Raw genomic sequence first — 26166 nt, 5'->3', positions numbered from 1 at the left:
ATATAGCGAGTGCATCGGCGGATGTATACACTCAGTGCTTAAAGTGGTCCTAGAGAAGTGGTGGAACTCACCGCCCCCCCTTGGTACTTTTTTAATAAAAGGACAGCGCACGCTGCAGACGCGTGCCAAAAAAAGGGTGTGGTCTCAGGAAAGGGGCGTGGTCACAATAGTATTTCCAAATCAAATTACACCACACAGCAGCACAATCTTGATTCACATTACACCACATAGTAGTGTCCATTATTCATGTATAACACACAGAAGTGCCCCTTTTACACAATGACCAAAGAAGTAAAGCCCCTTACACATAATGCCCACTGTAGTGGTGCCCCTTATACAATGCCCACTGTAGTGGTGCCCCTTAAACAATTCCCAATGTAGTGGTGCCTCTTATGCAATGCCCACTGTAGTTGTAGTGACACTTATGCAGTGCCCACAGTGGTAGTACCCCTTATGCAGAGTCCACAGTAGTGGTAGTGCCTCTTATGCAGTGCCTACAGCAGTGGTGCCCCTTATACAATACCATTAGTATTCCCCCTGTAATAGTGCCCCCAACAGTAGTGCCCCTGCAATGCCCACAGTAGTGGTAGTGCCCCCAACAGTAGTGCCCCTGCAGTGCCCACAGTAGTGGTAGTGCCCCATATGCAGTGCCCTCAGTAGTGATAGTGACCCTTATGCAGTGCCCACAGTGGCAGTGCCCCTTATGCAGAGCCCCCCTAATGCCCCCATTAGTAATCCTGTAATAGTGCCCCCAGTAGTAGTGCCACATGAGTAATGCCCCCAATAGTAGTGCCCCCTGAGTAATGCCCTCAGTAGTAGTGCCCCCCATAGTGAAGCCGCTTAATAAAAAGAAACAAAAAAACGACCTAATACTTACCTTAAGTCCCGCTCTCCCTTCTGGTCCGTGTGGCTGCTCCTCTAACTATGGGAGAGAAGTCATGACGTCTCTCCCATAGGGCACTGCGGGAGCCGAAGCTCAGGGGTGAGCTCCAGCCTCCGGCTGCCGCTGCAGGGAGGGAGCCGGGTGCCCGCTGGTAACAAAATCTCAGCGTGCGCCCGGCAAATGGAGCCTTCCTGCTGCACCGGGCTAAGGTGGGTCGGTGCAACTGGATCAGTCTCCAAATAGAAGTGACGGAACGCAGTTCCGCCCCACTTTAACCCCTGTATACACGATATGTCTGTGAACGATGTCCTTCACAGACATACCAGGTCAGCCCTGCAGCACAGCCAAAGTGTCTGGCTGTATGTAAGGGCAACCCATCGACCACCCAGACACGGGCATCACAACTGGACGGGCAAATTTGAATGCCTTCCTAATTGTGATGTCAGGCCATACATATCGATCGGCTGATTGGTGTGTGTAGCTTACAAATCGGCCGCTCGGACTGCATTCATATGTACCCAGCATTACAATGTTATGATTTAATCTCCCTGCACTATCCAGGTGGAAATATTATACTATGGTTGTAAATGTGTTCATAAACAAATGTATTAAGAAGGAAAAAATTTGTGGTGTTCCAAACATAATGATAGGCCATGCTTAGTGGTGACATTTTCACTCCTGCAAGATATGCACCTTTGCGTTCCACAGTGAAAAGCAGAAGTTCAGATGGACCATGAATTTGCTCAAAGATGTAATATACTTGTGACGGCAGGGACCTGTAGAAACATATGAAATTGCACATTTGCAATACTTTGCACAGTGTACTATTATTAAGCAACCTAAATTTATTAACTTTACTATTTTATTCCTCCCAAGAATGGAAACTGCTTTACAATACACTAATTACTGACATCTGTGTGCTTCCTTACAGGTATCACACACAGAGATCAATTCAATTAGGAGCGATTTATATTTTGCAAATTTGCAGCTTAAAAATTACGCACATAGCTGCTAATTTTCATTAAGCGTGCTCACGCAATTTCACTGTAAATGTCTATTCACAAAGATTGAGGAGATGAAATGTGATATTTTTATTATTAATAGTGGTAAACAACTATAGCTAGCAGGTGTTTTTCAGCAAAATATAGGCTTTACATAATTTTGGGGTTGAGTCTTTACATAACATGTTGTAAAAACCATGGCAAATCACATCTGTAGCTTCAAAAAGGCCTTTCCCATCCATGGCCACAACTAGGGGTGTGCGAGCAGTACCACTGCCCAGGGTACAATACCCTGCGGGCGACTCCGTTGCGGCCCCTCAGCACCTGCATTTGGCTTGGCACCCTGCAGCCTTTGGACACACCCTGTAAGTCTGTACAGCTGCCCTGCCTCGATGTGACATCATGATAGGAGACAAATATCGCTCTGCACCAGCACTGTTCCCTTCATTACACCTCTACATACAAGCACCATATCATTTAACCCATTATTCTGTTTGTTAGAGAAAATCACCTAATTAAAAAATAACCCACCCCCCCAGGTAGTGTATCAGAGGTTCAACTCTGTGTCCTGACATTTTATCTTAAAAATCAGTGCTTTTCCCAGCTTTTCACATGCATAAGGGAAGTTCAAATAAAGGAGATGTGGTAGCACATACCCAATCTCTGTACCCAATTCAATGCAAACTGCTCCACATTGAATTGCCCCCTTTATGTTAATACCTTTTCCTATTTTACTGTAACTTGCATCCATAGACCTCATACCTGTACCAGCATACCTAATAAATATAATACATAATATAATAACCATTTTGTAATTGTCAACATTGGCTGCATATTATTCTGAGGTGCCCACACACATAACGATGTCCTCACGATACGATTTTATGGCCAATTTCCTCATGAACTTTCACGGGAGCTCCCTTGCCGTCGTGATCACGATTTGGAGTTAAAAATGTCCAATCTGACTAAAGATCCATCTTGCAGCCAATGCATTGTATCCCAGATTGGCTAATCTGCCCTACAGCACGGCAGATCAGAAGATGCGATATATGATAAGCGGGGACGCACATCGGCATCGTGCTCGTGAGTATAAACTCACGATTTGTACTTTTTATACCCGATTCGTCGTCACGATTTGTCGAAATCGGCCAAATCGTAATGTAAAATGTCGCTGTGTGTGGGCACCTTTAATCTAAATGGTACTGTAGCAAAACAATTTCATATTATAAATCGTAGACAACAGCTAAACCTGATCAGAATTAATTTATCAAATTTCATGGTCTTCAAAATAAACCCTTTGCAGTACGTTCCCCATGTATTTCTTCAAAACAAGACAGGTGTCAATGACTGTAATAAGCCCGTTTATAGACCCCTCGGACTCTTAAGCAGCTTGTAGATTTGAACTGCATTATCACATAATGAACAAACAACGTAATTGCTTCTAAAGCCAGGTGACCTTATACTATATTGTACTACTACACGCACATATCCACAACAATGTAAACGTAGCATTTACCTGAGCACTTATAGAGCTAAACGTCGCATAAACACAGAGCTTCTTCAGTATATTCGCTATACAAAGGTGTCATATAAGATATCACAGCTGTGCGATCTGAGACACATGAGTCTGCACCAACCAGTATTATTGTTATTATTATGCCATTGTACCGTACATCATATATTACACGAGGTGCTGTGTGGCAGGAGCACGCTGGCTGGGGGGAAGCTCCGGGTACAGGATACACCAACCACAGGCTGGCAGCGGCGTCACGTGTCACACAGGAAGAGGCCGCCGAGATGGACGGGGAGGAGTGTAAATAAACTAATATTACATATATGACAGTAACCCCCCATGTAATCACGCTTTGCTTAAGCATCAATCAAATAAACGGATATTTAATAGCATTTTCCGGCATTAAAAATGCCTGTTACCAAACACTTGCATTATCCTGCAGTTTCTGTAGAGCACAAACATCCTTCGTGTCTGTGCGTCCGTATAAGTGTTGTGGTGCCGAGACGTAATAAACAATATATTTGTTTCCTACAGCAATAGCAGAATGTCATGTAACTCAATCTCTCCACAGAACACAGTGTCCATGCTTCTTTCCCCCCCATGTGCTGGGGGACAGAATTTAATGCAACACCGATAAAGGAAGCTGTTGCCATTGGCAACTGTAAACACACCAGGCAGGCTCCGGCCTAAGTAAAGAATTGGTGAGTAACTTAAATAAAAAAATAAATTATGACAGAATTTTTCTGCATGACTTTTTATGCGTATGCACAACACACTGGTTTATTCAGTGAGGTAGCACAATGTGGTCTCTTCACTGCATACAGTCCTAAGGAAGCTGACCATAGCGTGCACTGTGCAAAACAGACTTCATATTATTTATTAACAGATAACAAAGTGATATTTGCTGTGCGAGGTATGTGCACATAAAAACCAGGATATTCTTGTGAAAAATGCTTTGCCAGTGATGTCACTGTGCTAATGTGTTGTGTGTAATTTTTACTTCAATATTTTTGCAGCAAAAATGTATTTAAGTAAAATAATGAAATACAACTTAATATTTTGCATGATACTGGCATTCACAGCCCTGTCTTATTACTGTGCACATTTATACATATTTAAATTATAGTTCAAATTTATGGAATATTCTGCCATGTATGTGTGCCCTATATAAGTAACTGTTAATAAATAAATGATATGTATGTAATGAGATTGTTAGGAATTAAACGCTCTAATGTACAGTATATAGATTATTTACTAATAACAAATGTATCACATTTCTGCTTGTGTGAAAGATGCATATTATAGCAATATAAAAACTAGGGGTGTGCACCGGCCACTTTTCGTGTTTTGTGTTTTGGTTTTGGATCTGGATCTTTCTTCGTGTTTTGGATCTGGATTGGTTTTGCCAAAACCACCCTTCCGTGTTTTGGGTTCTGGGTTTTGTGTTTTGGATCTGTATTTTTTTGAAAAAAAAGCATAAAAACAGCTAAAATCACAGAATTTGTGGGTTTTTGTACTCCTATGCTATTATTAACCTCAATAACCTTAATTTCCACTCATTTCCAGTCTATTCTGAACACCTCACACCTCACAATAGTGTTTTTATGTCCAAAAGGTTGCACCGAGGTAGTTGGATGACTATGCTAAGCGACACGAGTGGGCGGCACAAACACGTGGTCCATCTAGGAGTGGCACTGCAGTGGCAGACAGGATGGCAGTTTGAAAAACTAGGCCCCAAACTATACAAATTCAAAGAAAAAAAAGAGGTGCAAGATGGAATTGTCCTTGGGCCCTCCCACCCACCCTTATGTTGTATAAACAGGACATGCACACTTTAACAAACCAAACATTTCAGCGCCAGGGTCTGCCACACGACTGTGGCTGAAATGATTGGTTCGTTTGGGCCCCCACAAAACAAGCTGGCAATTAATCTGTCCCTGCACAAACTGGCTCTACGGAGGCAAGATGTCGTCCTCATCCTCCTCATCCACCGATTCCTCACCCTCTTCAGTGTTGTGTACATCCTCATCCTCACAGAGTATTAATTCGTCCCCGCTGGAATCCACAACCACAGGTCCCTCTGTACGTTCTGGAGGCTGGTCTCCCTGGAAGAGTTGATAATTCATTTTATGAACATCATCTTCTCCACATTTTGTGGAAGCAACCTCCTACGCCTTTCGCTGACAAGGTTCCCGGCTGCACTAAACACTGTTTCGGAGTACACACTGGAGGGGGGGCAACTCAGGTAAAATAGAGCCAGTTTGTACAGGGACCTCCAAATTGCTTCTTTTTCCTGCCAGTACAGGTACGGACTGTCTGACATGCCTACTTGGATGCTGTCACCGATGTAATCCTTTAACAGACAGACGCACGCTTGTCGCTGCTGCTTTGAGGATGCAGGTGCGGCTACAGCCCACACAATTCACAAAGACAGAAAAAAGAAGAATATTTTTATTGTTTGTGTAGCACACTTTGAGGGTGTCACCACCCTTTAACAGACAGACGCACGCTTGTCGCTGCTGCTTTGAGGATGCAAGTGCGGCTACATCGCACACAAGTCACAAACACATTAAAAAAATAGTTTTTTATTTTTTGGAGCACTTTGAGAGTTACACCACCCTTTAACAGACAGACGCACGCTTGTCACTGCTGCTTTGAGGATGCAAGTGCGGCTACATCGCACACAAGTCACAAACACATAAAAAAAATAGTTTTTTATTTTTTGGAGCACTTTGAGGGTGTCACCACCCTTTAACAGACAGACGCACGCTTGTCGCTGCTGCTTTAAGGATGCAGGTGCGGCTACAGCCCACACATTTCACAAAGACAGAAAAAAAAAGAAGAATATTTTTATTGTTTGTGGAGCACACTTTGAGGGTTACACCACCCTTTAACAGACAGACGCACGCTTGTCGCTGCTGCTTTGAGGATGCAGGTGGAATCTAGACGGGATTTGGAACCGGGGACACACTACCTCCATCAATTGTCTAAATCCCACTGCACTAATGGCGGATACCGGACGCACGTCTAACACCAACATAGCAGTCAAGGCCTCAGTTATACGTTTTGCTTCAGGATGACTGCTGTCGTACTTCATCCTCATCGCTAGGGACTGTTGGAGGGTCAATTGTTTAGTAAAAGTAGTGATGTTCCTAATTCCTCTCTGGGATGATGAACAACTCCCAGCAGCAGCAACAGCACTAGGAGGAAGTGGTTCTTGATCTTTCCCTATTTTATTTTTATCGGAGAAAGTTTGGTCCTCCATTTATGTTATATTGATATATACGTGCGGCTAAAGCGCACACAAACACAGAAAATATTTTTTTATTTTTGCTGGAGAGTAGTGCACTTTGTGGGTTACACCACCCTTTAAGAAATGAGCCAGCCGGCTCTTTACTTATGGGACACAGGCGCACGCTTGGCGCTGCTCCTTTGTTGATGCACGTGCAGCCACAGTGCACACAAGTCACAAACACAGAAAATATTTATTTTTTTTGGTTTGGAGTGTACTTTGGGGGTTACAGCACCCTTTAACGGTCAAGCCAGCCGGCCCTTTACTTATGACACAGGCGCACGCTTGGCACTACTTTGTTGATGCACGTGCGGCTACTGCGCACACAATTCACAAACGCAGAAAATATATATTTTTTTGGTTTGGAGTGTACTTTGGGGGTTACAGCACCCTTTAATGGTCAAGCCAGCCGGCCCTTTACTTATGACACAGGCGCACGCTTGGCACTACTTTGTTGATGCACGTGCGGCTACTGCGCACACAATTCACAAACACAGAAAATATATATTTTTTTGGTTTGGAGTGTACTTTGGGGGTTACAGCACCCTTTAACGGTCAAGCCAGCCGGCCCTTTACTTATGACACAGGCGCACGCTTGACACTACTTTGTTGATGCACGTGCGGCTACTGCGCACACAATTCACAAACACAGAAAATATATATTTTTTTGGTTTGGACTGGAGTGTACTTTGGGGGTTACAGCACCCTTTAACGGTCAAGCCAGTCGGCCCTTTACTTATGACACAGGCGCACGCTTGGCACTACTTTGTTGATGCACGTGCGGCTACTGCGCACACAATTCACAAACACAGAAAATATATTTTTTTTTGGTTTGGACTGGAGTGTACTTTGGGGGTTACAGCACCCTTTAATGGTCAAGCCAGCCGGCTCTTTACTTATAACACAGGCACACTGTCTCTCCCTGTGTAATGGACGAGAGTGGCCCAGAGCATATTTTTGTACTGGGGCCCACCACTCACAAGTTCTGCCACTGGTGGCCAGGGATTTCCCTTCATATCAGGAGCCAACCTTGAGCACTGGGACTTCCCGGCTGAGCAGATAGAGTATTGCCATGTGATAGGCTCCATTCCTGGCTGAGCCCCGGGATCTCCATGCTTGTCCTAGGCGCAGCATGGCGGGAAGAGCGGCTTCGGGCACAGGGATCGTGCTGATAACAGCCAGCATCACAACCTTGTTTGATGATGTGAGTACTGCAGGACACGTGCACTCACTGGCTCTGGTGGGGAAAGATAGACTAACTAGCCCTACACCCAGGCCTTACAGTACAGTACCCACCCTAATCACCACACCAGCATCTGGATGTCATACCCTACACCCGGCCCCAGGGACATACACTACCCACTCTACCCCCCAGCTCCAGTGACATAAACTACCCAGCCTACACTCCAGTCCCAGGGACAGACACTTCCCTCCCTACCCCCCCATGCCCAGAGATATACACTACTCACTCTACCCTGGCCCCATAGACATAAGCTACCATACCCACATTAGATACATCACACCTCTGAGAAATTTATTGTGCGTTTTTTTCCGTCACAGTTATGTGGTAGAAAATCGAGGGCCACATGCTTGTTTGCCCCCCAGTCTTAAAATTGCCAGCCAGTCCCTGCACATGCATCATCATTAGCATCAGCACCAGCTCCAGCCCATACTTACGTACTCTCCTGGAAGTAGCTGGAGTCTCCCGAATTTTCGAGTAGCCCCCTGCAACCCCAGAAGAGTGTCCGGATCTCCCGCATCCCACCCACTTCTTGTGAAGTGGGCAGGATGGGAGATAATTGCCGGACCCGTGATTTGCGGCAGTTTGCTGTGCCAGTGGTGGGACCTAATTATATAGGAGCACGACCCCGGCCTCCCAAAGGCCAGCTCCTGAAGAGATTTACAAAGTCGGCAAGTATGCTCCATCCCCACGCTAGGTGCAAGAGATAAGTCAGAAACAGGCTTCCTCTCACTTGCTTGAGACTCATAATTGCATGTACCTTTAGCTACACGTCCATGACACTCCCGTGACACTTCCACAAGTCTGAACAGTTCTGTACGATTGCATTGTTGACAGCCATTTAATGTCTCAAAATGCCCTTTTCATAGAAAAACAGATCTGGCAAAGACTCAGAATAGGATGGAGATATTTAAAAATATGTAAATTCGCATCTTTGCAAGTGCCGTATGCTAAAACTTGCCATTTGCATGTGAGATCACCGGAATATTTTAATAAGGTTCTACTGATATCTGCTACAGCTCTTCAAATTTTAATCGTAAAAGGAGTTCCCACAGGTTTGTATGGGAACTGTAAAATTGCCAGATTTACCAAGATTAGCTTTCCAGAGCTCTGCTAACTCCCAGTGGTTTATGTTGTTCAGTGCATATGGGCCTGAGGGTCAGGGACACCTAGAGAAGACCCCACTGTGTATAGTGCAGCTGATGCCCCCTCAATGTATTCTGACAATGACTGTATGTTCCAGATAATCCAGAAATTATTCTTATTGGGGCAATAATACAACAGGGCATACCAGTGGCTTAACAGGGCTTTTCGGCGCCCTGTGCCGACCAAGCCCCCTGAGCTCATGACGTCATGACAAGGGGGGGCGGAGCTGCCAGCGCTGGGAAGGACTACACTTTCCGGACCATTCAACTTGCACAAAACAGCATTTAAGTACTGCTCTTACATAAAGCCATAGCAGTGTCTTTCTACAGGCGTATCGGCCTGCTCCCCAGGTAGTGAGCGATTACCCAGAGAAGCTGACACACCTTTTATCAGCCTCTCACAGGTGGTCTGGCAATCAAGGCTGCTCATTACCTGGCTAATTACTACACAGAAGTACAGTATCTAGGACATATACTGTACATGCAATGATTTGGGCATACTTCAGCCTTTTATCAAGTCTTGACAAAAGGGCTAAAGTATGCCCAAAATGTTGCTGCTTTCATTTGGCAAATATGCTTTAAGCCTAATAAACACTTTGGTGTTTCCTGAATGTCTGCAGTGCCATGCATCTTTATACTTTATTATTCTATGGATCATAATTTTCAGTTAACGGGTCTTAGACCCGATGATTCTAATTTGTTATCGTCGCTATTCGCGGCAATAAGTAATTAAGCTTTGCTAGGATGTACTAAAACATGCCCGCAGGGACAGGGCCTGTCCCTGCAATGTACTTTGAGTGAAGAGACTGTTTCAACTGTCACTTCTCTAATTGGATTCTTGTGCGCTACTGCGTATGCACGATCTGCTGTCCATGAGGCGGCCATTGCCAGGGATTGTTCCGTAGCAACTCTCTCCTTGTAATTTTTACGAAATGTAGCGCATAGGTTTTGGTGGCTAACGTCCTCTTCAGATAGCGTTAGCTGCGGGGGAAAACTCTTGGTACATCCGTCAGCTTCACAACTGCATCTGCTGTTGGAAATGGAGATATCTGCGGCGGTCCCTCTATGGTACATTTGGGATATACTAAATATTTGCAGATATCCCCTGAAAATGGGTGTTTTCGTGATATATACTGCATATATTTGATTAATTGGCTCCAATATAAATCTACTCTGGCACCCTACCATTATCTTTATTGTGCCCTGCATTTAAGTTTTTTGCCCTGTTTTTCATCTTTGTCCCCCTCACCCCCCTCGTCTCACATCTCTATCCCCCTACCTCCCCGTCTCTCGTCTGTGACCCGCTCGCCTCCTTTCTCAGTGGATGAAATTTGATGGCCCAAAAATGATCGGGTGTGATTGGCACCCATTCCAGCAAGTCTTGAGCAGAAGACGTCACAGCAGGTCGGCAGACATAGGGATGGCTTTTTGTTTTGCTTTTAATATGATTTGCTGTTTTAAATTTCGGTATTAAACATGCTGAGAAACATTAGCTTGTTAAAGCTCCCTCTTAAAAAATGCACCCCTATGTATGTGTACTTTTTTATTATGCTGCTTTTCTGCTTATACTGGTTTGATTTTCCTTGATAGTTTGTGTTTCCTCTGTGTTTGTAGTTGTCTCTTTGTGTGTCCTTTGCATTTTTTTGTGTGTATGCTCAGTGTTAAAGGAGTATGAAGTGATGATAAAGTGCTGATAAACTGATTGAGTTTAGTTCTTGGTGGTGGTGAATGAAATTGTTTGGGGTGTGAGAGAAAGTTCAGTGCTGGGCTCAGGTTAAAGACCCATCCAGTGCTCTATGTGTGCATGTGCACTTGATGATGTCATCATAAACACGGTGATGTACTCAACACATAGCAATATAGTTGTGTATACACAAACATGTCCATGAGAATACCTGGTATTCTTGTGATGTATGCACAACATGACCACTGCTTGTGTTGGGTCTGGACATCAGGCAGAGGATAGAGATACCCCTGCTTATTAGCAGGGACAACCATTGACCATCAATGGTTAGCAAACCATGAATGGTTTGCCACCAATTGTTGATGGTTTTGCCATTAATGCGGAGGTCTGATGGTTCTCCACCATCGATTGCAGAGAGCATGGCCTAGTGTGTTTTTACCCCGTTGCACAGTTGGCACAGTTGTTGCAGTGATAGCCATCAATTATGCAAACCATCTATAACTTACTGTCAGTGGTTTGCAGCCATCAATGTAAACCATTGGTAGAAATTAATTCTATGGCAATATTTACTGGTGGGTGCTTATCGTCTTGACAGAAAAGGCAATACAAAGATAATAGGAGTTAGTTGTACACTGAGTGGATGTGGGACGTAGCTAGCAAAACAATCAGAGGGAGTAGCATCAGGAGGGGGTAGAAGAGGCTGTAGAATAGAGATGGGGTTTAAGAGAGCATGGTGATGGGAGTAAAAAATGGTTATTATAGAGGGTGAGAGGCATATGTCACCAGGCAAGGAGGCATGTGTCTAATGACAGAGTGCCTGATTCATACAGTAGATGTACATTCATCTGATGATGAACGTACATCTCCAAAGGTTAGGGGTCTGCACCTGCCCAGGTTACATTCTGTGCATGTACAGAACAGGCCTTGCAATTACGACCGAAACCTCCCCCCCCAGCCACAGCATGATTGGCATGCTGCGGCGTTTGCGGGGCGAAGCAAGGGCATGGCTAGTCACCGGTCCCGGAAACTGGGGCATGCCGCCCCTGCTTTCCGGGAGAGATGAGGCCAGGGTCTGTGGCGGCAGATGCAGATACCTGTCCTCTGAAGTGACCAGGTCAGGCTGCGGGAAGTTTCAGCTCCATTCATTGTGACCATCATTTGCGATGGTGCTCGCAAATGTAGCAAGGAGCTGACTGACCCCCTCTTCTGCATTTGCATTAAGGTGGACGGAATTGCAAAGAAGTTTGTGTGCGGCTCTGCAATTCCATACATCTCTGAATTGGGCCCAGTTGGAAAGCTTTGAAGATAAAGTAAGTAGCTTGAATTGACTTCAGTAGATAATGTGCCAGTGAACGTGAAGTACAATATTGTAAAGTGTTGCAACATATATGAAGTAACTAGAGAAGAAGATCAGTCTTGCCACAACATTGATGTGGGGATAGAAGGGTGTTTAGGTTGGATTGTAGTGCCCACTTGAATCAAATTGCAAAATGTGAAAATTGATCTGGTCATTAAGGGATGAAAACCCTCTTGACTGAAAACAGTTAAAAATGTCTGCAAACCAAGAGATTTTACATACCTCTATTAGTTCAGATGACATCAGCCTAGTGCAGCCTGGAGCCGGCAGCCGCCACAGCAGCGATAGCGACAGCTACAGCGGGCCGAACGGTCATGTGATATGACCGTTCATACATTGCCCAGGCTATCGGCGCTGCTTTCTTGTAGATAGCAGCGCCGATAATGACAGGGGCGCATAGCACCCCTGTCATTTACCGCCAAACCCCCGATCATACATCGGGTAGAAGTGGTATCAGAGTACATAACATGCGCTGATACCGCCTCTAAGCTTCTTAAGTCTCCCCCATTGTGCCTTATAACCAATGCAGGAAAAACATACTAATGATCCCATTTGAATGTACTGTATATATCTCTATTTTTTATTTATATAACCGGTTCATAATAGGGATAAGGTGCAATCAGGGAGAATGCTAGACTCTACAGGGAGTCAGGGACATTGCTACTATTTCAGGGAGTCTCCCTGACAATCATGGAGAGTTGGCAAGTCCATTATCATATATAGATTATGCCTTTATGGGATTGTGACTGGTTTGGTAGATCATGTGTAAGGGCTGGTAAAAGTGTGTGTGTGCTACATTGCAATTTCCAGCCTGGCAGACTCTCAGGCAGCACTGATGTGAGACAATACGTGTTAGATGTACTTTCCAAAATGTGAAATGATAGTTGCTAAATCTAATAAATATGTAATTTACTGTGAGGCAGGCTCTTTAATGCTGGATAACTTTACCTTGGATAAAGTACAATTAAGTGTGGTGGATTGCCAATAATCTTGTGCAATAAATACTGAAACCGATAAATAAAGCAGAAGAAACTGTAATTATAACCAGCTGTGAAATGGCTGGAACGACTATCAGGGGGTTGGGATTTCAGAGCTGGTAGCAACTAACTGCAGTTGGGTCTCTGCTGTTATTCCCGAATTTAGTTAAAATGTGACTGTCTCACACTCCATATTATTAGCCCATCTAAGTACCATCATCATCACATGCTTTAATAATATGCACTATAGCTTTGTACATAAAGCAAGGTTGATATAGTAAAATACTGGAAACTGTTGGACCTTTCATCACCCATCTAATGTGACTGACTTGTTTGTTGTATTTATTTATTTTTTTCATTTTCCTGTCTCTTATGCTAGTTTTACTACTTATTATTATTATGTTTTTGATCCTGTTGTATGAAAACATTAATCTGTTTTGTCTCCGCAAACACTTAATAAAATAATCAGGTCAGGATAAGAACTGGATTTACGGATCCAAGAGCTTAAACCATTTCCAGTGGAATAGAGCTGCATAAGATGAGCAGTGGTCTGTGGAAACTCACATTGACGGCTGTCACTTTTTTGAGAGAGATTGCACACACATCTGCATGCCAAATGGTGGCATCTGCAGTAGCAGATTGGCGTGTTGCTTGCTGATTGTGGTCTAGGGTCATTTATGCACCTTGCATGGAAAAATAAGATTCTGTTTCACAGAACAAGATATTTCAATGAGAACAAGTAGTGGAGAGCATACATTTATAACGGTATAGCTTGTTCCGCAGGTAGGAGGCACAGAGTTGTTTCTGCCTGCAAAAGGGGTGATCCTAAAGTGACAATGTGTTGGACTTTAAAGTAATATTTTTACTGGCACCTCCCCAACTGTCCCTAATTTGCATGGACACTGCCAGTTTGAGGGAACTATCCCATTGTTTCTAGATCAGCGGGTTTGTCCTTACTCACAGGAAACTATATCACTGCCCAACTACTTGAACGGGTCTGCTCCACTGGCAGATGTCTTTGGTGCCTGCTGCTGCTCAGTGTTGTTTATTTTGGGAATGGAGTGTTTGTGATGGCTTAGCACATCAGAAGTGCTAGATACTCTCATGGGGGGTGCGGCCACACCAATTGTATTGTGTGCACACATTTTCTAACTGGACATCTTCTTTCTGTCGTGTCCCTATTTGGACATATCCTATGTTGGGACGTATGATTTCCATTCATACATAAACTTTAAAAAGTGTTATTTATGTTTTAAAATGGAATGCACCTGCAAACAAACACAAGGATTGATGCAAGGAAACAATCTAGTTAGTGCACATTTGTCTGAGCAGATACTGACAGAATTTTCTAATAAATCATGTTGTCCCATTGGAATCTCTGTACGAATACACTTTTAATATTGAAAATGGCAAAATATAGTTGACATGCATTAAACTGTACGTGTTGGACCATGCTGCCTTTTAATGTGATGGGCCAGGAATGTATTACATATAATTCTTTAAAAATGATTTCACACGACAAAGGGTATGAATTGCTGAGAGGATGTGAGCCACTTTATACTCTGCATCTGACTTGTGGGCTGTCAACCAGACCACCCAGTACTAATTTTATAGTTAAAGGCCGCTATATACTGAAAGTGATGTAACAAGGTGAAAACATATTTTTTGATATACAGTATAAAAGATATGAGCCTGTTCGCTTGACAACGTCAAGTCATTGAGGTTAGAGGTCAGCCTTGAGAGCTAAAGGGTTAATACTGCGTGACAAGTTGAACACAGGAGATTTGCCAAACTTCTGAATGACCTAAGTAAACCATCTTCCCATCTCCCTGGGTGATGACATGCAAGCGAGACAGCTTTACCTCTACTTTAAGCTGATCCAGATGCCAGCTCAAAGGCAGCGTAATGGTTAGGAAAAGAGTTGCCCTTTGATGTTTGAAGAAGATACAATACATACAGGCGGCACAATTTGAATACTTGCTTGTTTCCTGCTTCAGCATCAGCTTTACAGAACAAGCTGGCTTACTTGTTGGACACCAGATTTCTCTGAACTGCAAACCCATACTTAAACACCAGCGTGCCTGCACTGAGAAAGTTGTGTAACAATATTATTTATTTTCTTCTTTTGGTATCTTATGCAACATCGTTATTTAAATATGTTGTGAATTATTACATAAAGGACCAAATGTATAATGTTTCTAGACGATCAAACATTCATCACTGCATTTTTAAATATCTGGTGTCATAATTTTCTTTAAAGTTTCTATTATATTACAAGACATGCAGGCCATACCTAAAACGTCTCTGTCATCTTCCATATAAAAGACATGCTGATGTCTTCAAAGAGTTTTACTTTTAAGGTCCTAAAATGTAAAGTAGGTAAAATGTTCTGAGACTTGTTTTAGGTTGTTTTAGAAGGTACTAGACTGTGTTAGTAGGACCCTGTTATTGTTACTTGGGCACACTTGGTACTTGTGTCACAGTCCAATTATAATTTTCTTAGTACCTTTTACCAGATACACTATAGCGACCTGCATTTTCTATATGGAGGAAATGTTCTATAGCGGCACTTATTGTGCAGCTATAGTTCTTCTTGCTTCAGCTCTTATTGAGGCAAAGCAATAACAGCAAGATGTATTAGCATCTAGGTCGCTGGAGTGGGGGAGAGAGAACTTCCCCTGTGGTGGCTAAACCTAACCCCCCCCACAGCGTAAAGCTAACCCGGTCTGCCGGGGTGCTGCCGCTGTAGGGTCTTCGTCATAGGCAACTCTTCAGGGATGAACGATGGACACTTGTGCTTGGTGGTACTCAGGATACTACTGCTTGTGTTCACCACCAACAGATACATTTTTTATTTTTCACAGAATATATTATACTCCGCTCAGTCTGTTTGGTATGGGGCTTCGGGCATATTCCAAATGCTGTAGATGTTGGTTGTCTGAGGTGGCTTTCTGGCACCTCCTCTGGGAGTGCCAGGCCTATGCAGCTTTTCCGAAACCTGATGTGGGACTGTGGGCCTGATTCACTACTGATCGCAACTGCGACTGCAATAGTGATTATGCATGCAGTTCAACTGCGATAGTATGCTAATCCATTGCGATAGCTATGCCGTCACAGCATTACATAAGGATGCCTTACACACAACCGGAATGTTTAGCAAGACTACGAAACCATCGGTACAATCGAGTACCATCACAGCCTCATGCACAGTTGCACAGGGTCAAATCTTACTTGGAATTGCTAACTTCAGCTCACGCTATAAGGCTTCAGGCTGCCTAAGGTATCACAGTGGATAATTTATGCACACCCCTGCAACTTCGTTCAAACGCCCTGGCACGCCTGCGTTTCGTCACCACCCACAAACGGTACTTTCTGTCAATTACTCTGCGATGGGTCTGCCTAGTCACCCGATCACAGTGGCCGATTTGCACACTGCAATGCATGCGCAGTATGCAGCAATCGGCCGATTGTGCGCATAATCGCAGTTGCAATCGGTAATTGTGTCCTGTGTCTGTACTACTCTATCTGCTTTGCCCCCACCTTGACCCACTTATGTCTTTTTGGTTTCTCCCTAGAGGAATCGTTTAATGTCATAACCTATAAGTATGTTTTTAAGTTGCTATCCTTGGCCAAGGTTATAATAGAACAGACATGGCTGGTGGTTGATCCGCCTCTTTTTCACAGCTGAGTCAATGGTACTGTTAACCACAAAAGATTTCTGTATATAGCTAGAGGAAGTTTGCACAACTTCCACAAACTATGATACTGGTTTATTCTGGGAGGCTGCCTGCACTCTGTATTGCCCGTGCACGCAGGCCAATTTGGTCGATATCGACCAGGTTACTATAGGGACCCACGATCCTTGGTCGCTGGTCGTTGGCTGTCGGTGGTGTACTGGATGCACTCTAGGAAGGTGCAGGACGATCAGTCAGCGATATCGTTATCGCTGACTGATCGTACCTAATGTCTGTATGCACCATAAAAATGAAACTGTCCAGCATTTATGGGCTACATGCAAGAGCAGCCAGTAGTTACCCCACATGTAAAACAAAGTATCTATTTGCAATGCTTGCATTGCAAAATGGTTTGTCCAGATACAAAGTTACTTACTCTATCTTACTCTATTCCCAAATCTGAATCAGGCCCCAGGTGGGATATATTACTGTTTTCCCTGGTATCTACCTAGCCTAGTGCATATACTACTGTTCTCTCCTGACATAAAACTGGCACATATACTACTTTTGCGGAGCTAGATGCAACTTGAGTTACAGCCAACTCTGCAACATTCCCAAATTGTATTTTTTTGGGCGCATTCTTTACATTTCTTTACATTTTTTCAATTACAAAATACATTCAACTATACACCAGCCACTCGTTACTTTGTTGCTACAGCTCACTGGATGTACAATACTTCGCACTAATAGCCTATGACAGCAACATCATCCAAGCAGCAGAACAATGGACCTGATTCAGAGGTGGACGGTAATGAGAGTCACAACTGCTTCTTCTTTATGCTAATGCAGCAGACGATGGGATTCATACAAAGAAGCTCACCTGCTGCGACTCTAATCCGATGCTTTGCGTAATAAGTCGCACCTTGGGACACATAATGGTTGCACCATCGGAAATTAGAGCCGCCCTGTGGTTGCTCAGAATGTCTGTCAGATAATGGCCACCTGTGCCAGTGCAACTGCAAAAAAAAAATGAAGGTGCTGGCTGCAATATGCCCGCATCTAGTTACCCACCCCTCTTTTACCACTCAGGAAGGCACACTGAAATTGTCTCTGTGTCCAAATTCGTTCTTCGTCCCACGGCGGTAACCATTGGGAGGCATGTGCAGTTCGACTTGGACACATGCAAAACTGAAAACATTGGCCACTTGAGAATGAAATCGATACTGCATCCACCTTTGAATCAGGCCCAATATTTGCACAATCCTAGTAAGAGCTGCACAAAACATGTAAAACTTGCACATATAGGACCCCATTCAGAGTCGGTCGTTGCGGCTGCACGGTCGTACGCGACCGTTGTTCTCTAAACTGCGCATGCATAAAATTCGCAATGCGCGTGCGCAAACTAGCTATTACGATCAGAAATTGCTCTCTCCTTCAACTTGGCCAGGTCGTTAGTTTTAGTGACAGGATGAGGCGTTTGTGGGTGGTAACAGGGGAAGGTGCTTGTGAACGGGGGAGTGGAGATCCGAACGCAGGCGTGCCTGACTATGCAAACGGCGTTTTATGGGAGTGCATAATTAAGTAGTGTCATGTCACATGTGACATGGGAGATTTTTACACTGACTTGATAGTAGTGCTTAAGAGAGGGTATGGTCAACCTTAAGGTCTACGAGCAGCTCCGATGGTTCCCGATGGTCTCGATTAATCCTTATATGCCCGGAGATGACGTGTAATGGGAACGAGGAGGGGGCGTATTTTTAGTCTTACGGCCGCATCCTCCCCTCGCTCGTCCAGCTAACGATCCCATCTTAACGACGCAACTTGCGAGCGCTTCATTTGCATATCCGGCCCCTTTTACCTTTACGACCGTGCGGCCACAACGACTGACTCTGAATGAGATCCATAATATCTATTATTCCCTCAGCCGTTTCTGCTTAAATGCCTTTATTTCCCTTTGTGGTAGGGGCTGTGTCGAGGACTCTATTGTCATACCCCTCTGTGTTTTACCTTACTCCCCCCTTGTCTCATGTGTACTTCTTATAGGGCCTGATTCAGAGGTGGTTGCTGTTGGCAAGCTCCACAGAGATTCTTCACAGCCATCTGCAGGTAACCCTTGCCTTTCTACAAATACACGGTTGGCTGAATAACTGGAAAAAGTCTTCCCTGACATCCTTTAAAAGGATGGTACATTTGGGAGCCCTCCTGGACTCTCGAGTTCAGATAATCTTCCTAACGGCGGACTTCACCACTACAGCACAGAGGGCCTAATTCAGACCCGCTCGTGAGTGCCAAGCGCTCGCAAGTGGGTCGATGTTGGCCCAGTGCGCATGCGCACGACGGAGGCAGCTCCGTCATGTGCATGCGCGAGACCCGGATAGCGATGGGCAAGCCGTCGCTATGGGTCTCGCTACAAAGGGGGCATGCTGTCGATGTTGAGTGACAGCGTGCCCCCTTTGGTGGGCGTGCCGGGGGCGTGGCTGGCCAGACGGAGGCGTTCCCATGGGAATGCCTACCGTCTGGGGCCGGCCCCACTGACATCACAAGTGATGTCAGTGGGAGTGCTTTCGGCTCTGATAGAGCCGAAAGCACTCCAGGGCTTACGGCAACGAGACCCTACCACAAGGGTCTCGTCGCAAGCCCGATGGTCGCGATGGTCTTGACCATCGCGACCATATTCCTGGCCGCTCGCTATAGCTGTGGATGGTCACCCACAGCTATATGAGCGGCCAGGAGGCCGTTCTAAAATTAGGAAGGACGGCCCTGATTCAGAGAGAGCGCTCTGTCAGAGCGTCCGGCTCTGAATCAGGGCCAGACTATACAGACTGCTTCCCAATCACAGAGTGTCGATTCACTCTGCAATGCAGGCCTTGGGATCAAGGGTGTCCACCTTCGACTTGGTGGAGTTTGCACAGTTTCACTCTAGGTCCCTCCAATGCCTGATCCTCTACAGGTGGAACGAGCTACCCCATCTGCTCAAATCCCAGATGATGAGCCTCCTCCCAGAGGTTCGCCTGTCCCTAGCCTGGTGGCTACAAACTTACCATTAGAACCAGTGTCATCCACTGGGCTTTCCTCACCACAGACGCAAGCCTCCGAGGGTGTGGAGCAGTAACCAGTCAGCACTCGTTCCAGGGCCGATGGTCCCCAGGTGAGGCAGTGTTGCCAGTTAACATCCTGGAACTTCGAGCCATCTACGGAGCTCTCACTCTGGCTCTGAATATTCTGAAAAACAGGCCAGTAGAAGTACAGTCCAACAACGCCACGGTTGTGGCCTTCCTCAATCATCAAGGGGGCACTCGAACTCAGTCAGTAATAACAGAAGTGTCCCGCATTCTCACCTGGGCCGAACGCAATCTCCCAGCCATCTCCGCAGTGTTCATCCCAGGGATTCTCAATTGGGAGGCGGATTTTCTAAGCCGTAATGACATGCATGCACGAGAATGGTCTCTATATCCAGAAGTCTTTCGGCTTCCAGTGGACAAATAGAGTCTTCCGGAGGTGGATCTCATGGCCTCCCGACACGGCCTTCATAGACGCATTGTTGGTGAAATGGAACTTCCGTTTAGCATATCTCTTCCTTCCAATATCCCTGCTTCCTTGAGTGCTTCAAAAGTTCAGACAGTCGGGAGGCACAGTGATGTTAATAGCTCCGGCCTGGCCCAGGCGTCACTGGTACTCCGATCTTCAAAGGATCTCCATAGACATTCCTCTTCAGCTTCCTCTACGAGTAGACTTGTTGTGTAAGGATCCATGTCTACATCACGACCTACCCTGTCTGTCTTTAATGGCTTGGCTATTGAGACATGCCTCCTAATGCCTAAGGGTTTTTCCAGCTCTGTGGTCCAGACCATGCTAAAATCATGTAAACCAGCCTCAGCCAGGATTTACCACAGAATATGGCATATATGTTTCCATTGGTGTGCTCCAAGAAACCATGACCCTCAGGTCTTTAAGGTTTCTAGAATTCTTGCTGGATTGGATCTCGGCCTCCGCCTAGCATCACTGAAAGTGCAGGTTTCTGCTTTGTCTATCTGGTTTCAGCACAGAATTGCTCCTATACCGGATGTTCACACCTTCATGCAGGGTGTTCTATGACTATAACCCTCCTGTGGCTCCATGGGATTTGTTAGTGGTGTTCCAAGCACTTCAGGAAACCTCCATTTGAACCCCTGGAATCAGTGGATGTCAAATAGCTCACTGCGAAGACTCTCTGTTTCTTCTGGCTATAGCATCTGCTCGTAGGGTATCGAATTTAGGGGTGCTTTCATGTCTCTCCCCCTTTTTGATATTTCATCAGGACAGGGCTGTTCTTGGGAAATGCCCAGGCTTCCTTCCCAAGGTTGTTTATCGCTTCCACCTGAATGAGCTAACAAATAATCTGTAGCCAGATGGATTTGAATGACTATCTCACAGATTTACACGCAGACGGGCCTTTCTGTGCCGACTACAGTCTGTCCACACCTTTCTTAGGTTTTATGCCAGGGCTCGACAAATGTTTGGAAAATCTATGAGCCATTTTTAAAGTTTAGAAGCAAATTATATGAAAGCTTGTATAGACCACCACACATGCCCTTTCAGTGCCCCTCAACCTCCCCTCATGCCATCAAATCACCACACATGCCCCTTTAATGGTCATCAGATTCTGCAACATGCCCATACCAGCCCCTGAAATTGTGAATCCAAAAGTAATGCTTCCTGTAATAGTGCCCCCAATAGTAATGCTCCTATAAAAATTCCCCCATTAGTAATGTCCCCTGTAAATGTCTCCCTGTGATCCTATGGACTTCGAAGAAAGAGTTAACCAAGGTAAGTTTTACCAAAACTCTCCTTTTTTCTAACGCCATTGTCCGTCCTTCTCTGCACCTCATTTCTCCTATCTGCTTCTAGTGTTCACTCTAGCTCCGGCGGCAGGCAGGATGCCGGAGCTAGAGAGGGGCAACTTTGTGCACGCGCTGAAGGCGCGCGCGCAGCACTTGAAAGGGGGCGTGGCCATGAGAGCGGGCGTGGCCATAAAAGGGGGTGTGTCTACAAGACGCGTCCCCTTTTCGTCATGCTTGGGGGCGTGCCCGGCACTTACGGACACGCCGGGCAGCCCCCAAGCGCTGCAGACAGGGAGAATAGATGCCGGATGCATGCGCCCGGCGTCTATTCTCCGGCGGTGACCGGGTCACCGCACATTTCTCCACCCGCGGGACACTGCGTCCCGCGGGTGAAGAAGGCACCCGCAGGCTTTGAGGGCAGGGCACTTTTTGCCCTCCTTCTGGAGGGTAGGGTGCTTTTTGCCCTCCAGAAGGAAGGCAGGGCGCCGCGCCCGGCTAAAACAGCCTAGCGGGAACGCTATGCTTCCCGTTGTGTTGTCTCATTACTTATGCACCCATGTTGCCACTGTGTACTTCTTCTATCCCTGTTATTTTCTTTCCCTGTTTCCAAACCTATTTTCTATATCTCTTCCTTTGCATGATTCACTTATCCTGGGCACTCTCCCAATTTGACAGAACATTATGAGTAATGCCGACTTTGCATTATTTTTTTTATTTATGTATTCTACACCTAGTTTTTTCAGCCTGTCATGTTCCCAATGTACATTTAACTACATATCCACCCAAGTAGACACTGAACATCTCTTACAGCAGTGGTTCCCAAACTTTTTTGCATCATGGCGCCCTAGTTTATCAGCATTGTTTTCATGGCACCCGTAAGCCAAAAGTTTGTTATTGAGAAATTCAGAAAAAATTTAGTAAACTAGTAAAGTGAAGTAAATTGTGCTTACCTGTCATCCTTAGGTTCAGTTATGTGGTGGTGGACAGGTTTGCGCTTCTGATTGTCCACATATTTACATTACATTGACCATAAATAATTTGATTTGGTGCTAGACCACCATCCTGAGGAACCCCTGCAAGTATCCCGAGGCACCCCAGGGTGCCACGGCGCACAGTTTGGGAACCACTGCCTTACAGTATTCTATTGCCACACTAAAGCGATGCGATGGATGACGGGACAGGCGATGAGCCGACATATCGGGTAGCCAGTACACATTAGACGATCCGGTGCCCGACCTCCCGATATTTCGTAACCAGCCGCTTTACGCTGCATGGGGTTGTCAGTCGCATTGTCAGATTGAGTTGCATGTTAGGCCGACCTGATGATGCGACTGATGACCAAACAGGAGTGCACATGGCCCGACATAGTGGGTACACATAAGGCAATTTTGACGATCTGTTGGCCAGACCTGTCGGATCAGGCAAAATATCGTCTAATGTGTACCCACCTTAAGAGACGATCAGAGATCTGCCCGAGTCAAAAGTACATTAGGGCAATGACAGCCCAGCACTCTCCCAGCTAACGTCCTGGGCCACGGTCCACTATACATCCTCCTGAAGTAAGAAGCTGACTATCAGAAGTCAGTAAGAAGCTAACTATGCATCTAAAGCTAGGTATATGGTTTTCCTTTTAAATTATTGCATCTTTAAATCTAACAGCTAAATCGATAAAACCTCACAGCTGTCTGCAATTCACAGTCTATATACCCATGATGTTTATTTAAGGTGGTAATAATGATTTATAGATTGTGTCAAACAGTCTCTCAAACTATATTTTAGCTATAGTATACTTTACTATCACAATAGCGTATCCTATACCAACCCTAATCTGTTCTACTAGTTCCAGTCCCATATCTGTTAGCTCCATACTGTATCTCTATTGCCCGCTCTTGATAGACTGTAAGCTCTTGAGGGTCAGGACCCTCCTTTGTCAACATGTCTTTACATTTTGTTTTATATACGGTTGGATTTGTTTTATTTATGATTCTGGACCTAAAACTCGTAAAATTATAGACCTGCTTCAGGCTAGAAAGTATAGCCTGAGCAGGTCCGAGTTGCACAGATCAGTGAGATCCGTACATGCTTCTGCGTTAAAAAATCTATAGAAGTGTAAAAACAGGAAAAAAAAAAGACTTTCTCCCCCCATAAAAGCACAACCAGCATCGGGTTTTTCTGAGCCGGTCCTGGTTGTGGGAATTAAGGGCCCACTGGTACCTGTACTTCAACTACAAAATAAATATTAAAATGTATCGTCCTCTAAGGACGGTACCTCGCAAATGAAGGCTCAGCCACTACATATCCCATAGAAATGCATTGGCTGAGCGTTCATTGGCTGAGACAGGCAAGCCTCTACCTCTCTTAGCCAATGAGCGGTTCCTACCATTGAATTCATTAGTGGGAACAGCTAGGTAACTTTTACCAATACAAGGTACAAGTTTTCATATGGAAAAACATCACTCGCACAGTGTAATAGCCTCGAACTCACATGTTCGCAGGCTATTACATTTGCCGAGTTGTGGGACAAACTTGCACCTTTAAATGTGCGAGAAGGTACGAGTTTGTCCCGCACAATAAAACTGACCTTATTACATTTGGCCCATAAAATTAAAAAACTAAAATAAATCTAAATCTTATTAGATGGCTTATTTATGTCTATGGCAGAGGTTCTTAAATGTGGTCCTCAAGGCTCCCCAACAGTTCAGGTTTTAGAGATATCCATGGTTGAGCATGGGTGACTTAATTAGTAAGTCAGTCAATTTGATTTAACCATCTGTGCCCAACCATGGATATCTCTAAAACCTGTACTGTTGGGGAGCCTTGAGAACCACGTTTGGGAACCTCTGGTCTATGACATCAATCCTTACCTATTGACATTGTAAAATTTTTAAATTGTTTGTCCCTGTTTTTTTTTTCTTCTCTTTCCTTTAGTGATGTTTTATAAACCTTGGTTACGCATTTCCTGCCTCCAAAAATTGTCAGGCTTCACTTCTAGAAGTTATTTGCATACAATTGTGAAATTTTGAGATTTATTACAAACTGGTTTTTTTTTCCTCCATCACATATTTGTGGAAAAAAAAGGGAGATTATATACCAAAGGTAAATAATGAAATAAACTATTTCTATGTTTAATTGTTATATAATATAACATATTAATAGTTAAACTCTTAATACGGGTCCTTTAAAAACAAATGAAAAATGATTTTTTTTTATAGGTCACTTAATGTAAACTATATTAAGAGGAAGACTACAAAAATAGTGACGTCATAGATGTCCATGAAAAAAAAAATACTTTTAAACATTAAATAAAAACTGACAGAAAATACAAACTTTAGCTATATAGAACTACTTTACCAGTTATTAACTATATCGGAACTCTTGGCACAGTCTCAGTACCTTACTGTAAAACACATGCAAGTGGAAAAAAATAAATCAACTGGGATTTAAATGTTAAATAAACACAGAGGGTCTATTTAAGTGTATGTAAACATATGGACAGTTCTCAAGGCTTCTAATGCTTTTAAGAACCTTTTAATAACTCTCTTTTATATAGCAAGTTAATGAAGCGTGTATCAATATGCCAGAGCAAATGTGATAACATTTTGTTAAAGTGCAAATTGTCAAAAAACAGTGGCTCCCACATTTAATCTAGTAGACAAGTTCCACATACCCAGTGATGCAACATTCTTGAACACTTACTTTTAAGTATATTAAATCATTCAATACAATTTTCTTAATATAATTTTGTGGGAAATAAAGGCCCTTTGGATAGTATATAAAAATACTGTATGTCATTTTTCTTTTCAGTTATATTCTGTGTACCGTTTAATTAAGTTAAATAAAGGGCATTATTTTTAACAGTTTTCCATAATTCATTGCAGTGAACAAAGTTGTCCCTGGCTCAAAATACTGGAAACATTATTAAAATGTACCATATGTATATATCGACAGACGTGCAGTGACAACTTGGGTCAGGCCAATACGGTCCTTGGAGTTCGCTTACTAAGTTGCAATACTGTGCTTTATCACTGTATTACAATAAACATTTCATACTTTCTTTTATGTATATGTATGTATCTGTCTATTGTGACAAAAATTGGATAGGTTGTAAAGGCCTGGTATTAGTAAAGGAGGTGGAGTAGTAATATTACTGTCCCATATTTTACATACACAGTTCTCCCACAGGTACCATCACTCACATTTACATCATTTGAAGTACCTTCTCTCCGGACTTTCACCCCATTCTCTCTGCGCATTGCGGCTATCTGTTGCCCACCTGGACCACCCCAACAATTTCTGGAACATTTTTCTGCCTGGCTCTCTCACTTCTTATCCTCTGACATCTCCACCATCATCATGGGTGATTTCAATATGACAGTCCACAATCTCCTCATGCCTCCAAACTTCTCTCTATAACCTCCTCTCTTGGCTTCTCGCAATGAACGGATTCCTGTACTCATCAGGAGGGCCACTGCCTTGATCACCAGACTGTGCTAAGTTTCTGAATTCACTAACGCTCCTTTCCTCCTCTCAGATCAAAACCTTATCACCTGCACACTCTCCTCCATTGCGTCAACCTCAAT

The 26166-nt window shown here is 44.3% G+C and overlaps 2 protein-coding genes across 7 annotated transcripts in view; one reads left to right on the top strand and one right to left on the bottom strand.

Moving 5' to 3' along the window:
- DTWD1 (DTW motif tRNA-uridine aminocarboxypropyltransferase 1) overlaps positions 1-3985 on the bottom strand; it is a 56289-nt gene extending 52304 nt beyond the window's left edge. For 2 of the 6 annotated variants that reach the window (XM_088472802.1, XM_088472808.1), the window contains exons 1-2: positions 3401-3703; positions 1577-1659 (exon numbers count right to left, since the gene is read on the bottom strand). The gene's annotated coding sequence lies outside the window, so the exon portion shown is untranslated. Of the gene's footprint in view, positions 1-1576; positions 1660-3400; positions 3705-3827 lie in introns of those variants that run through there. The other 4 variants (XM_088472805.1, XM_088472807.1, XM_088472803.1 and 1 more) reach the window with 4 other exon arrangements.
- FAM227B (family with sequence similarity 227 member B) overlaps positions 3629-26166 on the top strand; it is a 484199-nt gene continuing 461661 nt past the window's right edge. Inside the window, exon 1 of the mRNA XM_088472811.1 lies at positions 3629-4098. The gene's annotated coding sequence lies outside the window, so the exon portion shown is untranslated. The remainder of the gene's footprint in view (positions 4099-26166) is intronic.

This window comes from Taudactylus pleione, unplaced genomic scaffold (assembly GCF_031769625.1).
Source record: "Taudactylus pleione unplaced genomic scaffold, aTauple2 ptg000129l, whole genome shotgun sequence".
NCBI classification, from domain to species: Eukaryota; Metazoa; Chordata; class Amphibia; order Anura; family Myobatrachidae; genus Taudactylus; species Taudactylus pleione.
The sequence above is the reverse complement of the archived record's forward strand: the minus strand, read 5'-3'. Positions and strand labels throughout refer to the sequence as shown.